Source organism: Neopsephotus bourkii, unplaced genomic scaffold (assembly GCF_033783945.1).
Source record: "Neopsephotus bourkii isolate Nb327-2 ecotype Australia unplaced genomic scaffold, CSIRO-AGI_Nbou_v1 NB_580, whole genome shotgun sequence".
Classification (NCBI taxonomy): Eukaryota; Metazoa; Chordata; class Aves; order Psittaciformes; family Psittacidae; genus Neopsephotus; species Neopsephotus bourkii.
This window is the reverse complement of record NW_026901081.1, coordinates 2,046,358-2,058,194: the sequence shown is the minus strand read 5'-3', so window position 1 is coordinate 2,058,194 and position 11,837 is coordinate 2,046,358.

Sequence of the window (11,837 nt, the reverse complement as noted above, 5' to 3'; positions counted from 1 at the left end):
CCAGATATGACTTCTTTCTCAGTTACACTGCTAAAATCAAGTATGATTCATGGGTTACAAGACCAGAGTGGATCAGTTTGATTTTTCAGCCTGATTGGCAAAATAATTCAGGGAAAGAGCTCCTTTGGGCAAGTTTCTATTTGCACAAAACTGTCTTTTCTAAGACAAACATACCATTTTGACTTAAACATGGCCCTGATTAAACATGCTACAATAGATATGTTTTTTCCTGTTTTTTCCTGCATGCTGTTAATAATGTATACTTTAATTAGTGCTATCATTGACTAAAAACATGGGCTAATAAGGAATCTTCAGATGTAAGATTAGAACTTACAGTTCATTCCTTCTGGGGGAAAACATGCTCCTAGTTCATGATCTGGGCCAAAAGGTTTACCCTGTTTGAAACACTGGAGAATTATGGAATTTCAGAAGCAAGGACATGTTAGTCCATCTCATCCATGAGTTTGTGGTGACTTCCCTCCAGGACTGGGAGAAAGAATCAGAATAGGTTCACAATTCTCCTTTCCTGATCTGTGAACATGATTCCCAACATAAGATGCTTGGCTTGCATATTAGCAGCTATTCCCGGAAATATTGCAATTCCCATACATTTGTTTGCCCTAACAGTCATTCGTAGGTCAATGTGAGCCAATCAGTGTATTTTGAAGTCAGCAGGATAGAGGAATTTGAAGGATTTTATGCTGTTTTTATTAGCATCAACATTTCCTTAATACTTTCTATTGTGTGCTTCATCCAGAGACGAACACACTATAATTCTAACTGCCACAAAAGGGTAAAAGAGATAACGAATGTGCCACAATGAAGCTCAAAAAGCAGGGAGAAAGCATCCCTTTGAGAGGCTGGAGCACCCAAGGACAGTGCTGGCACAGAAAGCTGCTGTGTTGCTGTGTCAGAGAAGCCTGAGGAGGTCTGATGTCTTTGGTCAAAGCTGAAATTGAGTCTCCATTTTCACATCCAGACTAAACTAATAGTGTGACCAGGGCTGTTGTGGTTCTACCTTCTCATTTTTACCTATATCCTCTGCCACAAAGCTTCCCAAGGAAACTATTTGGCAAATTCTACCAAAATTTGTGATAATTTCAGAAATTAAGAAAATAATTTTGCCTGGTGCTTAACATTAACTAAAATATTAGTTTACCCACTTCAGTGCTTGCAGTGCATAACAAACACACTCCACCCATGGCTTGCCAGCAGAACCTGAGCTCAGGACTTGGAGACTGGCTTCAAGTATTAGGTCTGAGGCACCACCAAGAACAACATTGAGCCTTGAATGGCCTTTGAACAGATGACATAACATACCCTGTTATAATAACTGATCCTTATGTCTTCCCTCACTCCATCATACTGTGAGGGTGCTGAGGTGCTGGCACAGGGTGCCCAGAGAAGCTGTGGCTGCCCCATCCCTGGCAGTGCTCAAGGCCAGGTTGGACACAGGGGCTTGGAGCAAGCTGCTCTAGCGCAAAGTATCCCTGCCCGTGGCTGCGGTTGGAACTGAATAAGATTTAAGGTCCCTTCAACCCAAACTATTCTGTGATTCTATGCTAATAGACTTATCTGTTTCATCAGTCTGTTGTATCATTTGTAATATTGTTGGGAGAAACATTGCCACCACTTACATCTTTTTACGGCATAGAATCATAGAATATTTAGAGTTGGAAAGGACCTTAAGATCACCCAGTTCCACCCCCCTGGCATGGGCAGGGCCACCTCACACTAAACCATGGCACCCAAGGCTCTGTCCAACCTGGCTTTGAACACCACCAAGGACGGAGCATTCACAACTTCCCTGGGCAACCCATTCCAGTGCCTCAGCACCCCAACAGTAAAGATCTTCCTCCTTATATCCAATCTAAACTTCCCCTGTTTCAGTTGGAACCCATCACCCCTTGTCCTATCACTGCAGTCCCTGATGAAGAGTCCCTCCCCAGTATCCTTGTAGCCCCCTTCAGACACTGGAAGCTGTTCTGAGGTCTCCACGCAGCTTCTCTTCTCCAGGCTGAACAGCCCCAACTTTCTCAGCCTGTCTTCATACTAGAGGCAATGTATGCATGATATAAGCATGACGTAGAAGGATCCAATTTCAGTGCATCTCTGTGCAACATGGTGGTCAATGCTCGTGCAGCTCTGCCAGCAGGTTACACGCACACGCATGCACACATCAAAGGGAACGTGACCTTCTGTCCTCTCTGCCACTTAAGGACTGCAGAAACTCAGGAACAACATGTGCGGAGGAGAAATCCAGAGCAAGGAGACTGCACGCAAAGAGTTTACGTTAGAGGCTACAAATAGTGTTTGGGAGAAAAGTCAGAGTTTGGGAAGTTCTTATCTCCTCTTTGAACTGCAGAGCCAACGCATTCCCTCTTTACGTTCCATGTTCCCTGGGGATTACTGGGATTTTCTGCCAGACTCGAGACTGTCTCAGCTTCATTCCCCAAAAAGCAAGTATTTTACGTGCACTGTGGTTACCCAGCAACGCTCCTCTGAAAGCTCCTTTGGAAGTAAAAAGGAGTTGTCTCTTCAACCCATGAGCTCCTGCTCTTATCTATTGGAGCTCATTAGCTTGGAAGCACTTCACCTGCTTGTTCTCTGCCAGGGAACCTCCCAGCAGGCATTTTGAAGGCAGAGGACTGTTGCTGAGAGGAAAAGAAAGCACTGCTCTATTTGTTTCTACTGTCACATCCTGCTCTTGTTTCAGTTTTGATTTGTGTCTAAAGTTTCTCAGTTCACTGGGAATTTTCTTCTAACATGCTGAAGACCCTGTTAGGGCTCAAGAAATTGGAAGAAGAAGCTCTCAGAGTTTAAATGCTGAATTCCACCAAAAGACTAAACATCTAATTGTTACATCTGGCACCAGCAATAATTGCAAAACCCTTAAACTAGCTGCTTGCTAACCCTAAAATCCTATTTATCTCTGTTCCTAGTAGTAGCACTCTATAGAAGCCTATGGTAGTCTTTTGGCAGTATGAAAAGGACTGCCTAAGTCTCTGCATCAACTTTTCAACACCCAGCTTACTCCTAAAATCCAATAGAGCTCATAAACCAGATGTTTCTCTGTCTCCCCTTCACAGCCTGGTCTGGTAGACAGCCAGATGTTGCCCTACCCCATGAAAAGGCAGCAGAGAAATGTGGTTCCGGGATGCTTTTTAGCATGCTGCAAGGGCATTCTTATTTTGGGGAAGCAGCTTTGTCTTCAAGTCACCTGAGGGAGAGGAGGAACTTGGATCCAGCATGTTATGTCTTCAATGAATGTGTTAAAATTACCTTGACTTAGAAGGGAGAAGCTTTATTGCTTCAGTATATTGTGTGAGAAAGGATTTAAGCAGCACAAGAATCAAGCTGAGGAATCTTGAGAAGTGCCTTCCAGCAGGTCAGCACTACGAGGACCGATCCTCTTCAGAGCGTGAAGACAAAGCCCTGTCCTCCCATTACATGTTCTGTTTGCTGTCTTAGGTAGCTGTGTAGCAGCATAAACCCTGTTCTTGGTGCACCACACCTTATGGTAAATCCAAATGCAGTATGAGCTGCCCAAGAGAGGTTAGGCAACACTACACTGAGCAATCCTCCCTGTAAACCTGAACTTGGTGAAGACTACTTTCTGATGCTATTTAAATAGCACCCAGAAAATAGTTCCCTCAAGGTAGGCATTGCTAAATAAACTCAAAACAAGCACCAAAAGTCTTTTCCCAAAGCCATTACAGCTTAATAAGATAACAAGTAAAGGCAAGAAGCAGGTTTCACGAGGTTGGCAGAGATGAAAAAGGCAGGAAGAGAATCTAGGCTCCCTTCCATGTTTTATCACGATTATCTCACATGATTCAGCATCTTATCTGATAATGCACTGCCTATTTAATCCTCACTCCGGGCATCCTAAAAATGCATCCTGTTTCCCGAAAGCCAGGCTGACGTTTTCTTTTGGGCCTCATCCCATTTGTGCTATTTCCTCTCAGCAGAGCTCAGTAAATAATCCCTCGTTTCCTTTTATGTTCACAGCCTTCACATCTCAGCTGACTCTTATCCTACAATCCTCCTCAGTCATTTCCATGCCAAGCTTTACGTATCAACCTCTTTAATCCTTTCTCACACATCTTTAGCTATCCAGGAACATGGTTCCCAGAATTGAATGACATGTTCATGTGGAGACTTACTACAGCTGTGGAGCATACCCGTATCTGCAGCTTGGGAAAGGGGTGCAAGTAAAGCTCTGCTTAAATTGTCTCTATCCGTTCCCACCCTGTACCATATGAAGCAATGAGCAAGTGATGGACTTGGATCTCTCCAAGGTGTTTGATAGGGTTTTCCACAGCCTTCTAGAGAAATGGATATGTTATAGTCTAGGCAAGTGGTCCATGTGAGTCCAAAGAAGGGCCACAAAGATGATCCAAGGATGTGAGGAAAGGCTGAGAGAGATGATCTTGCTCAGCCTGGAGAAGAGAAGGCTCAGGGAAAACCTTATACTCATGTGTCAGTATTTAAAGGATGGCCACAAAGAGGACGAAAAATCCCTTTTAATAAGGAAAAGTTGAGGAGTGATGGGCACCAGTTATTTCTGGGGAGATTACAAACGGACATGAGAGGGAAATATTTCCCAATGAGAATAATCAGCCCCTGGAATAATCTCCCCAGGGAAATGGTGACTCCCCAGCGTTGGGCACTGTTAAGATTAGGTTGGACAGGGTGCTGGCCAACTAGTCTAGGTCATGCTTTGCCAAGAAAGGTTGGACGAAATGATCCTTGAGGTCCCTTCCAACCTGGGATTCTGTGATGTTATGATTCTATCACACCATCTTTCAGAGTCTGGAACAGACCGAGGTCTTTGGACAAACTTCCCTTGAAGTTTCAAGATGATTTTAGAGCTATTTCATAACAGTAGCAACATAAAGGTTGTACCTCTGCCTTCAGATAGGGTAGTTGTAATCCAAGATAGGGGTTGCAATTTCTTAAAACAGAGTAGAAACTATCTAGAGTGGACAGGGGGTGGGAGGACTAATGGGGGACAACTACATGGTCCTCAAAGAGAGGAGAGGACATGGACCTACTCCTGAATTAAAGGTTTGAACTTTGCATTGAATGTGACTTGAGTTTTCCATACAGGCAAACAGGGTGAGATTCAGCTGACCCAATGCAGATACCTGAGTTATCAGCTGAGCTGATGACACCCATCTAAACAGAAATGTGCAGTGATAGGATAAACCCCACCTTTTCCTCGAGAAGATAAGTAAAATAAGGGAGATTAGTCTGCAAAGTGCTATTTCTCTTCACTGACTATAAAATGAACCTGGACAACCAGAACTGGGGATGCTTCCACTACATACACATCAAAAGACTGACTAAACAGTGATCTGTTTCTGAAGAGCTGTGTGATAGCAATTGGTTACCAGACAGCAGAATGCTGTGCCTAGACCAGAACTGTATATATGCTTTTAAATTAAACCCCAGCTTTTGGATCATTTTGGCAAAGTCTTGTTATTTGTTCTTGGAGAATTACGAGAGTATGTTGGAGGATCCTGAAATGAACTGTAATATTTAATCACTTAAAAATTATCACTGAAGCTGCATTTTGGAGCTGTCATCCTCCTGTTTAAGTTGTGCACAGCCAGGGAGCTTAAATGATACCATATGGGCTATATGCTAAAGAGAAAGACCAAAACCAGAAACAGAAGCACAGGCCAGTACAGACCTGAATAAACAGCACAAAACCAACTAAGCATCTAGCAGCAGCTCCCAACTGAGAGGTCAATGAAGTTATGGAAAGGGTTATGAGGCTGATTGATGAAAATGCATTTACTTTTTAACTGAGGACACCGGGCTGATTAAAATGGAGTTGTATTTCGGAACCGGAGCCACAAAGGGGAGAAATTGGGAACTTTTTGTACAGAACAAAACATTTTCAGTTAAACTTTTTTCTTACAAATAATAGTGGAATTTTAAAAATTTCAACAGATTAAGGAACAATATTTCAACCAACCAAGGATTAACTTGTAATGACTCTGTCTGATACAAGTGCATAGTTCCTACTACATAGCTCCTATTAGAAATAGCTAAACCCTCTTTTGGCAGCACTTTGATAGAAGCCTCCATATTTTGTGCGACTCCAGATGAGTTAGAGTCTTCCTAAGAGTCAGACAGTGAACATCTGGTTTGCATCACTGAGATCTAAAGCTTGTGTTTGCATGTGTGCAAAATAACTTCATTGCTATCCTCCGCCTCGGTCTCTTGTCTTCTCCCTCTGCTTTGAGACCAGAAGAAAAGCAAAATAATAAGGAAAAATAAAAATCACATGCCCTGTGATCTCAACACTTTGCTGAGAACAAGACCTCAGTTTCTCACAGGTTCCTTCTGCATAAACACCCTAATAGAATCAGCAAAGAGGGAAGATGAGATAGGCACAAAATTAGTCATAGCTGCGCATTTTCCATCCCCAAAAGATGTCAAGTTTGGATAGTGTTTTCCAGCTGAAAAGATTTGTTTCAGAGGGTTAAAACGCCTTATCTGAACTGAGACTGTCCTTTTCTCCCAGACTCTCCAGCTGTATCCAGCTAAGTTGGTCTCAGAGATCCCCAGGCTGGCTGGGCTGTGTTCTAGTAGACGCCCCTTTGCTTCAGATGTTTATCTGCTTTATCAGTCTGTGAACTCAGTGCTTGGAAGAAAAAGCTTTCAAGTCTCAGAAACTTTCACAAAACAATGCCCAGACATGGCTGATAATAAAAATGAGAGAGGGGAATCAGATCAGAAAACAGAATTGAAAAGAATCCCTGGCAACCAGATGTTGTTGGTGGCACATACAGCACTTATATTTATGCATGCATATCACGTACACTTTATGTCACTGATTCTGCATTCAATTAATTTATATCAAGTTCACTGGACAAATCACAACTGTCCTGCAGGCAGGGTCTTCAGGCCAACCACCACCATTGCCATCATCTTCTTCAGAGTTCATCCCTGTAGGTGTGAATTTGTGTTGCATGAGTGCTGGTGATGGCTTCACCCTTTCCCAAGCCTGCCCCAGGACCAGACTCATTCCCTAGTCAGCTGAATTGAAAACGCTGTCTTCGTAACACAGTGCTCGACTCAGCCAAGAGACAGCTTCACATATAAAGAGGAATGGGACACAAATTCCAAGTGTCCTGACACCACTTATTATCCTATTTATTACGCTGTGAGGAACTAAGCGAGGAAAATGGGAGCATTTATGAAAAACCACCTGCGTGTTGCTTTTCTCTCTGCTTTGGCTGCTCAGCATTGGGTCAGGTCATGGCTCAAGGCTGGGACACTGGGAGCACTGAGACACACTCTCCAAGTGTGAGCTGATGACTATGGATGCATGTGAAACACATCCATATTTCTCATGCAGGACTTCTAATCTTTTGTGTAATCTCAGACCTGCCTTTCCACCTCTCTGGTGCAAGCATTTCAAACAGGCAACCAAGCTGCCTCCGATGGGGAATGCCCAGTGTCAAGCATGATAAATCCTTGCTTTGAAGGTGGCAGCTTGGCTCTTCCTGTGGACAATATCTCTGTCTGGGTGCTTAAAGCTTGTGGCATCTGAAAATAGCACTTCCAAATGGAACTTTCAAACACTCTTGGGATCATCATCCAATGTATGAATAAAGCAATGTCACCATCTGCCTGCTCGGATATTGGTGCCATTCAGATAATTGCATTGGAGAAGAAAGGCCGTTTGTAAGGAGAACCATGAAGTAGCACTTTATTTTTTCAATAGTGTATATTCATCATTGATTTCTTTGCCACTAGTAGTACATAAAATCTGGGAGATAAACAGCTCTCTTTCAGCTTTCATTTCAGTGGGCTTACACGTTTCCGACTCATCTGCCCCAAATATTAGAGTACTTTCCTCAATATGTGTCCTGATATGCATAATTATCAGTCTTACTTCTACTACACCCATGGGGTAATCAGATAACCCCATGAGAAGATGCAGCCAGGGTGACCCTGTAGTTTCTGAGCAAGGGGATATCCTTCTCCTAAGGGAAGCCTGCAAAAGTGAGACACTCCCCTGGCCCAGAGACAGCAATAGTGACAAAATAATGTGTCAAAAATCATAGAATCATAGAATAGTTTGGGTTGGAAAGGACCTTAAGAGCATCCAGTTCCAACCCCCCTGCCATGGGCAGGGACACCTTGCTGTAAACCATATTACCCAAGGCTTCATCCCACCTGGCCTTGAACACTGCCAGGGATGGAGCATTCACAGCTTCCCTGGGCAACCCATTCCAGTGCCTCACCACCCTTACAGGAAAGAATTTCCTCCTTATATCCAATCTAAACTTAGAATCATCATAGAATCACAGAATAGTTAGGGTTGGAAAGGACCTTAAGATCATCAAGTTCCAACCCCCCTGCTATGGGCAGGGACACCTCGCTCTAAACCATATTGCCCAAGGCCTTGTCCAACCTGGTCTTGAACATTGCCAGGGATGGACCATTCACAACCTCTCTGGACAACCCATTCCATTGCCTCACCACCCTTACAGGAAAGAATTTCCTCCGTATATCCAATCTAAACTTTCCCTGTTTCAGTTTTAACCCATTACCCCTTGTCCTATCACTACAGTCCCTAATGAAGAGTCCATCCCCAGCATCCCTATAGGCCCCCTTCAGACACTGGAAGGCTGCTTCTTCTTTTCTTCTGACCTGAAAAATAGCAACAAGGATTCTTAGAGACAAAAAGCTATCAGATAATTAGCTGTCTGCCAGTTGCTGTTTCTCTCTGCTTACTTGGATCCTAGTGCAATGAGATAAGCAAAGCAGAACTGGGACTTGAACAACTTTAAAACTAATGGTATTAATGAGGCCATAAACAGATGACTTGCAGCAGCCCAGCTTGCTCAGCCTTTCCTCACACACTGACCAGCCCTTGAATCATCTCTGTGGACTCTCTCCAGCCCATCCACATCTTTTTTGTACAGCAGGACCAAACCTGAACCCAGTATTCCAGGGCTGGCCTGACCAGCACAGAGCAGAGTAGGACAGTGACACCTTTATCTCTGCTGGTGATGCCCTTGTTGGTGGTTCCCAGCACCTTGTTGGGTTTCTTTGCTCATCTGCTCACTGTTCCCTCCTTGTTCCTCCAGGTCCCATTCCCAGAGCTGCTCCAGCTGGGCAGATCCCAGCCTGTGCTGCTCTGGGATTGGGTTTTCCCAGGTGCAAGACCTGACACTTGTCCTTGCTAAGGTCCATGAGGTTCTTGTTTATCCCCATCTTCAGCCTGTCCAGCTCATCCTTCAGGGTGGCTCCCCCTTTGCAAGTGTCCACTTTCCCACTCAGCTTGGTGTCATTGGCAAACTTCATCAGGAAACACTCAATCCCATCATCCAGATCACTTATGAAGACATTGAAGAGTGTTGGGCCCAATATTGATCCCTGGGTGACTCCACTGGTGACAGATCCCCAGTTGGAGAAGGAGTCGTTCACCACCACCAGCTCAGGTCAGCCAGTTCCTCATCCACTGCATGGACTACTTGTCCACACCATAACACATCGGTTTTTCTAGGAGGCGGCTATGTAAAACCATATCAAAAGCCTTGGAGAAATCCAGGTAGACAATTTATCTGCAGTTGCTTATGTTAAGATGACAGCTCACTCCACACACATCTTGACGATAAAAATGTGGAGGGAGTAAACCATTTTCCCTGATTAAAACTATTTTCTGTCTATCAGCCTAACTTTTCTGGCTCCATTAATTCAGTATTATTCATTTCTCCTTTAATTGAGCTTGAATCCTAGGAATTTCTAAAAGCTTCACTGCTTGAGGTATTTTAACTATGAATTACTGCATTTTAGTGTGCCCCTACATGAGGTGAAACTTACTCAGTTCAGTGAGGAAGGAAACCTTTACTCTGTGTTAATCCTCCAAGTGCCTAAAAATACTGTGAGACATTTAGGATCTGGTTCAAAACATATTCCCTTTGACAGCCACCATGAGAGGAAAAAGTCACATGTTATTCCTGCATTCAGCCTATCTAATAAGGCTTGCTGGCGTTGCTATTTTGATGATGTGTGTCCCACCTATTCCACTCCCTTGCATGGCAACTGCTGAAATAGGTCTGTTGGGTTTGGGCTGCCTTCAAATTTCTTTCCATTACTGTTGTTTTGGTTTAAAGGGCAATTTTCTTTTCCAAAAAACAAACCGATGTAATAACTATCATCAAGATCGGTGTTGGTACAAAAGGGCTGCAGCCACATCAGATCAACTCATCACTTGCGGTAAATACAGTGTCCTAAATAAACGTAAGTGCTGCTTTAGCCCAAATACAAGGCTTTGCTGTTCCATTACATCTATGGCAGCACCATTTATGTGTATGTTCAAGTTTCAGGTAGAAGAACATCACACTAAATAACAAGTGACTCCAAATTTCTGATCAAAGATGATGTAAAGGAGATTTCTCACATCTCCCAGGAGATCTGCAGGACAAAACATACAGAGGGGGGCCTACATCCAAAGTTCTTCTTAACCTGAATGTTTCCCCAAAGGACTCAGTAGGTCTCTAGGAAACAAATTCCAATAAACCAGACAGACCACATCACCTTTAGTCATTTCTCCCAAGAATTCACCATGGTGTGTACATGTTCCAGAGCCCTTTCACTTTTCAGCTGGGGCCAACAGATCTACCAAAAGCTTCTTCATTTTTATCAGACATGACATTGTTCATCCCCATTGATGAACATCTGGGTGCAATCACAGATGTATCCTCCAAGGAGTGCAGATCATGAATCAGCAGGCTGCTTGACAAGATGTCCAGACCTTCGAAACTGCCAGATCTACAGCACGATCCACCAATATGCTTTTTGATTCTTCTTCTCCAATTAATCTTCATTTCTATCATCCAGTTTTTGTCTCTGGACGCGACATTAAAGCATGTCTTGTTATTTTCTGCCAGGGATAAACAATTATTTCCTTTCTTACACTTGGCGAGTCCAACAGGGCAGGGTAACCACACCAGGATGAGTTTATTGCAGCCTAATGCAAGAAATCATGTAAGAATTTGAAGTATCTAGGAACACAACTTAGTAACAAGTATGTGAGAAGGGAGGATCTGGTAGTACGAGCAAAGGTTTAGATCCCATGTTGAATGCTCTTCTTCTGGGGCACAGCAACCAACATCCGTCTGCCACAGTGTCCTAACAGGATGTAAGACCGTTTCCATGCCACGCTTGTGCCAGGGTGGGTGACCATGTGAGTCATCAGAAAGGGATGAGATGAGGTCATGACAGACACTCTGCTGAGATGTAGGAAAATAACCACTAACTCATGTCTATTTTGTGCCATCACTGCTATGAATATGAACATGAACAGATGTTCTTGGACATCAGTCTTGGAGCATCCATTTATATGCATCAATGGACTACTAAGTAAAGGTTGACTGTATACTATACTGAATAAAGTACATTAGAGATGGGCTTAAGCCCTCAACCCTGTCTTATCCATCCTTGTTCCATTTTATCTACCTTCCTGGCTCTGTTCAGACCTAGACTCAGTCAAGGAGAAGGGCCAGTCATGCAGTTCAGGAAGCATTGCACCTTCAAACACCCATCAGTTCACCTATCCACTATCCGGATAAACTAACAAATTTCTGGTTTCATTCCATCACCACATTATGCTAGTAGGATCAGAGCTATGTTATTTTAGATAATTTGAATGGAACCACACATAGAATCACAGAATGGTTTGGGTTGAAGGGCCCTTAAAGCTCAACCAGTTCCAATCCCCTGCCACGGACAGGGACCCCTTCCACTGGAGCAGCTTGCTCCAAGCCCCTGTGTCCAACCTGGCCTTGAACACTGCCAGGGATGGG